We start from the raw sequence: 5,707 nt of genomic DNA, 5'->3' as shown, positions 1-5,707 counted from the left end.
CAGTAGTTGAGTGATATGCTTTTGAAATAATGGAGATCAGTAGCACTTTATAAGCATTGAACCACATGATTTATTTCCCCTAAGATAAACATTCTAAACCCACATACATGTTCCCTTTCAATTAGCCACTACAGTATTTTTACAACTGTAATGTAGCTGTGAACTACTATTTCGGATATGATTAATGGTCAAATTACAAACATACATGTAGATATAAGTTAAAAAAAATAATTGTGTATCTGGGCTGGAATGAAGGGAAAGGTTAGAAAACAGGATGAACAGTTGTGAAATTATTTATTAAAGTGAAACAATCATTGAAAATCAAAATTAAACAGTTACTCTGCACATCAAATGTCATCAAAGTTAATCTTCATTATCATCATCACTGTCACTAAATGTATTAACATCAAATTCGGTCTCTTTAACAGTTTTTTTTTCATTTTCACATTGACTACACATGCACAGGTCTGTACAAGAAAGGGGGGTTGGGATGGCCTAGAGTGCCGCGCTTCGACCTCTAGCTGGTCGGTCACCTCTGGCTTGTGGCTGTGGCTTTGATCCCAGGTGTGAGCGTATGTGGCATGGAGATAGAGGCGTCTTCTCAACCTCGTGGGTTTCCTCCGGGCACTCCGGTTTCCTCTCACTGCTAAAGACCCATACGCGCAAGCGAATTATTGAAATAAAATTGAAACCGTATGTTAGTCCCAAAATGACCTAGTTTGTGTTGAGTGGACGTTAAACCCCATTTCTCTCTCTCTCTCTCTCTGTACAAGACAACTTTGCTGGCCATTTATGATTCTTTCTCTTATGACATCTTCACAGAATATATTGTATGTGGTTTAATATTCGACGGAGGGCTAGTCATCTTTGCTGAAAAATATAAATAAACATATACATGTACACAATTAAAACAAAATTCTGGAGCTTGGTTTACTCTCATTAATTTCGTACAACAGAGGAAAAAGACACTTACACAGGGGTTAACATCTTATTTTCATGCAGAAACCAGCTAATGAAGACAGGAAGGCATTAGCAGTACAAGGAGAGATAGAGAGGAGAATTGCGGTTTAACGTCCACTGGACAAAAACATAGTAATTTCAGGACTCACCCATGGTTCAGTTTTATTTGAATAATACCAGTGGCAAGAAGGCGGAGAATACAAATAAAAAAAACATCACAAATATTTACCTTTCTGATAACTGTCTAAGAAATTCAGTACATGTATATTGCCTATAACATTTTTGGTGATATCTGACCTCAATGGCCACACAATCTTGCCCTCTGATATGCCTTAAAATATCTTCATCCTCTTTCAATTCAGCAGCTTTCAACAGTTGGCCTACAAACAAATTTGCAAACAAATTATACACCATATAGCGTTGAATGTTGTTTGTGCTCAAGGGTGGGGGAGGGAATGTCACTTTGAGGCCTACATGTACATGTACCTGGCTGGTCAACTCTGGCATGCGGTTTAGTTCAGATCCTTTGTGTGAGCGGAAATGGTCTAGAGACAGATCGTCTTAGCAAGGCACCTACAAGTGGGCCAAGAAAATAAAAAACAAGTTAACTTCTCTATGTTTCATCCCTTGTGCAAGCAAATGTGCAACACTTTAACCAATGACTGTGCCAAATCAACAAATGGGGTAAAGGGCTTTAATGGCTAGCTTCATAACAATTTTACAGTGATTGCAGTAGCACTTCTGATTCCATTTACAACAAAAACAACAACACAATAATTAAAAACTGTAGGATGAATATATTTAATATTTATTAGTAATAATTATAAATTTAGTAAGTAACATAATATTAACATTAGGCCTACCTGAGCCTGTTTGGGTCTGAGTCTGTGTTAATACATCCTTCTTCCTATTTTCTCCAACAGTGACAAATCTGTCACGTTTTTTACATATAATACACACAACAGGCAGCACCGATTTACTCTTTCTTTTTGCTTCAGGAGCGTAATTTGTTTGGAGAGCTAGGTCCCAGATCGTCTACACTCCCGCTATTCCCTGGTTGGATTGTAGCCGGGGATTTTAATTTTTCTTTATCTATACGATTACGGGCAGACCCAATTCGGAATTTGTCTGTAAAAGGCCTGTAGCATGTTGGGTGAAATCCAGTATCTTTTGGCGCGTCGATAAATTCCTTGTTTGATTATATCACCCGAAGTCGCCTGTTCAGCTATCCATTTCGCTCGCCCATCAAGTTTTAGCCATTCATGGGCACATTCACGGAATTTATCCCAGCGAGATTTTGTAAATAATTGTTCTCGTTCCTTTTTCTAAATCCTTGGTAATGAATAATACAGCGTAAATTTGATTTACGTTACGACAAAGTCTAACACTGTAAGTACCAAATAGTCATACGAGATATGTGCATCTCATCAAATTCAGCTTATACCACACCCACAATAATGTTACGGAGTCAGTGAGTTCAAGTTAGACAATACGCTGACCTTCCACTGACCATGCTTATAATATAAAATCTGTCAATGACAGCTGATTCATTGTTTAGTTTTTTATATGATATATTTAATATCAATAATATATGTATATGCATGCTTTATTTTACTTTACACGACCTCTAAAAATGCCCCAAATCGTAAAAATACGACTTTTTGGATTTCGATCTCCTTTTTTCGGCTACCCCGGACATTTTCAAAAAATGATACAATGATTTCACACAACAGGCCAGCTATTAGCCTCTCGATTGACAAGAGTTTCATCGCCCTCCATTCATTATAACCAATGTCATCGTGCCCTAAAGAATCAACAAATCAGCTTGCTTATCTCTGCTTACCCTAGGCAAAAAATGCTCATCTTTGAACTCAATCATGACATTGACCTAGTGAACGCCTACACCAAGTTTGAACATTCTAGCTTAATTAGAAGGAGAGTTCTTGTGTTCCAAAGTCCCGGCCCTTCAAATTGCTTGAAGTCGCATTGACAAGATCTACTAACATTCTAAATTTCACGAAAATCGCACAACTTTTAAAGAAGTTGTCAAATTGGTAATAACTTCCGGTTCGAAATGACAGCGACGAATTTTCGAAATGCCAAAATCCGAAATTGCAGATTTGAAGTAAATGTTTCAAGATACTCAAAGAAAAAAGAATTAGTAAAATAGGTCAAATAGTCACAAAGTTACAGCATTGTAGGTCAAATGCATTCCTTCGTAAAATTCGGTGATTTCGGATTCGTAAAACGTTTTGAAAATATATTTAATCAACAGCCACCACCCATTTTTGGGGGGATAGGTAAAAGTTTCAGAACGATCCTATGGTTAGATTCTGAAAAATCCGATTTGTGGACAAAACACAAAAAAAAAATAACAATAATAATCTTAACAGAAACAATAAGCTTTCATATGTAATATGAAAGCTTAACTAGATCTACATAGCAGATATCAAAGCTTTCATATAAACTTCAAAAGGGGTTATTAGAATCTATGAATCAACAACCACTCTGACGGAAGATATTCTCTGGGCTAAAAAATCTTTTTTCTCTCAGCTACGAGAGATACGTAGAATTAAACCGGCCCAGAGCCGACCGTGTTGATACGAAGCCGCTTATTTGACATTGACACATAACTGAAGGTGAATAGGCCTACCCGTCCAGTTAATACAATGGGCAATCTCACATCGGTCCACTAAAGAGAGGTCGATATTGGCGAATAACGAAAAACAACTAGCTCGTTTTTCGATTTTGGCGAATGTCGAAAAACGATTTGATGGATGTATATCTACAGAATGTCTCCAAACACATTTGATTAAATACGTTTTCTAAAATGAACTAAAGATATCATAAATGAGGATGTCTGAGCAGTGGATTCACATAAAAAAGCTCTGGATCATTGTTTTTTTTTCATATTGGCGAGTGTCGAAAAAACGAGCTACTCGTTTTTCGATATTCAAACTTGAATCTCAAAAAAGCAGATTTGATGGTTTTATATCTACAGGATGTCTCCAAAACACATTTGATTAAATACGTTTTCTAAAACGAACTAAAGATATCATAAATGAGGATTACTGAGAAGTGGATTCACATAAAACTTATATTTCTCCTTGTTCTTTGATATTGGCGATACAAAATACTGGACTGGATAGACACTTTATTGACTTTGAAATAAACTGGGTAAACACATCCTTGTTTAATTTAAACAGACAAGATATTCGACTGGATAGAGCAATTAAACCTAAACAAAATACTAGACTGAGTGGACATACTGTTGTGGACATTAAACTAAAATAAAACAAGCCAACAATGAGACTGAATGTCCCCCGTCTCAATCACAAAATAAATAGACAACACTCATTAATTACTTGTGCGTTTGGCTTACATAAAGCAGCGAGCAATCAACCTATGAATTTTATTGTTAAAACACCCAAATAAATAGAACACAAGTCATGATGTTATATATACGATCCCAACGGACAGGCGGGCGGCGAACACATTTGGATGATCCTGCTTTCACCAACAGAGGAGGGACAAAACAAAACAAGAAAAATAAATCGGTGAGGCCTACGCTCTCCGCTTGAATTCCCAAATATAATAATAATAATAACTAGACCTGCACGCAGCCCTGAACCGGGTTTCGGGAATAAGACACGGAAAGTGTCATACAATAGCCCATTCATCGAGCTATCAAACGATACTTTAGTTGTTTTGATTCAGAGACACCCGACGGAGAAATCAGGATTTTCCCGAAAGTATTTATTTTTTACTGTTTTCTTTCTCAAAATATCAGATATTTTTTCGACTACTTCCGGTTTACAGATCTTTGTCGGGATAGATTTAACAAGTGACATTGGAACTTAACTTCCTGTACCAGAAGTTTCAGAAATATCCATTGAACAGTTTTTAAAACAAAAGAAAATTAGAAGTGCATTTTGAGATATTTAACGATTTTTTGACTTTGTTCAAAGACTGGGGCCCTTTTCCGACCCTTAATACCATATTGATGCTATTAAATATGGGTTCACGGCCTAGACCACCAATAGGTCTCTGAGTAACAGAAGTTTAATGAAATAAGAGTTGTTTTCGAGATAAAAGCGTCTGAATAGGCTCCAAAAAGGAAAATACTAGATTTTCAGCGTACCATAATATATTGCGAATTTGTATCATTTGGATGCCATAACATCGTTCAGTATTCGGGCTATCCAATGACACTTTAGGTGTTTTGATTCGGCGAAATCTGTCGTAGTAATCACTTTTCGCACAAGAGAAACCAATTTTTTTTTTTTTTTTTTTTTTTTAACTTTATAATTTTTACGACTACTTCCGGTTTTTTTGATACTTGTCGGGATACTTGTTAAGATACTTAACTTTTTGTACTAGAATTTTCAGAAACATCCATTGAGCTGTTTTCCAAAAAAAAAGAAAAAAGATAGTAGATGAGCATTTTCAGTAAATTAAGGATTTTTCAACTTTTTTCAAAGATTGAGCCTCTTTTTGGACCACATATATTATTTTAATGCTTTTATTTTTGGAATCACACCATTGACCGTCGATAGGACTTTGAGTGAAAAAAAACGTTTAGGAAAAAGCGTAAGTGTCGTTTTCGAGAAAAGGACGCCTCAAAAGGCTTTAAAACGGAAAATACTAGATTTTCAACGTTCCATAATTCATTCCCTAACAATGAAAATCGTTTCATTTGGATGTCATATGAGAGTCCATTAATATGGCTATCCAACGACTATCTGAC

The 5,707-nt window shown here is 36.1% G+C and overlaps 1 long non-coding RNA gene across 1 annotated transcript; it reads right to left on the bottom strand.

The window, feature by feature from the left end:
* Positions 1-277: 277 nt before the first annotated feature.
* LOC126830646 (uncharacterized) lies at positions 278-2,277 on the bottom strand. Its single transcript, XR_007683903.2, has 3 exons — positions 1,824-2,277; positions 1,190-1,340; positions 278-870 (listed from the first exon to the last, which is right to left on the bottom strand). It is a non-coding gene; the product is annotated as an uncharacterized LOC126830646 (long non-coding RNA).
* Positions 2,278-5,707: the final 3,430 nt, after the last annotated feature.

This window comes from Patella vulgata, chromosome 1 (genome assembly GCF_932274485.2).
Source record: "Patella vulgata chromosome 1, xgPatVulg1.2, whole genome shotgun sequence".
Taxonomy (NCBI): Eukaryota; Metazoa; Mollusca; class Gastropoda; family Patellidae; genus Patella; species Patella vulgata.
This window is presented reverse-complemented; position numbering and strand designations above follow the sequence as displayed.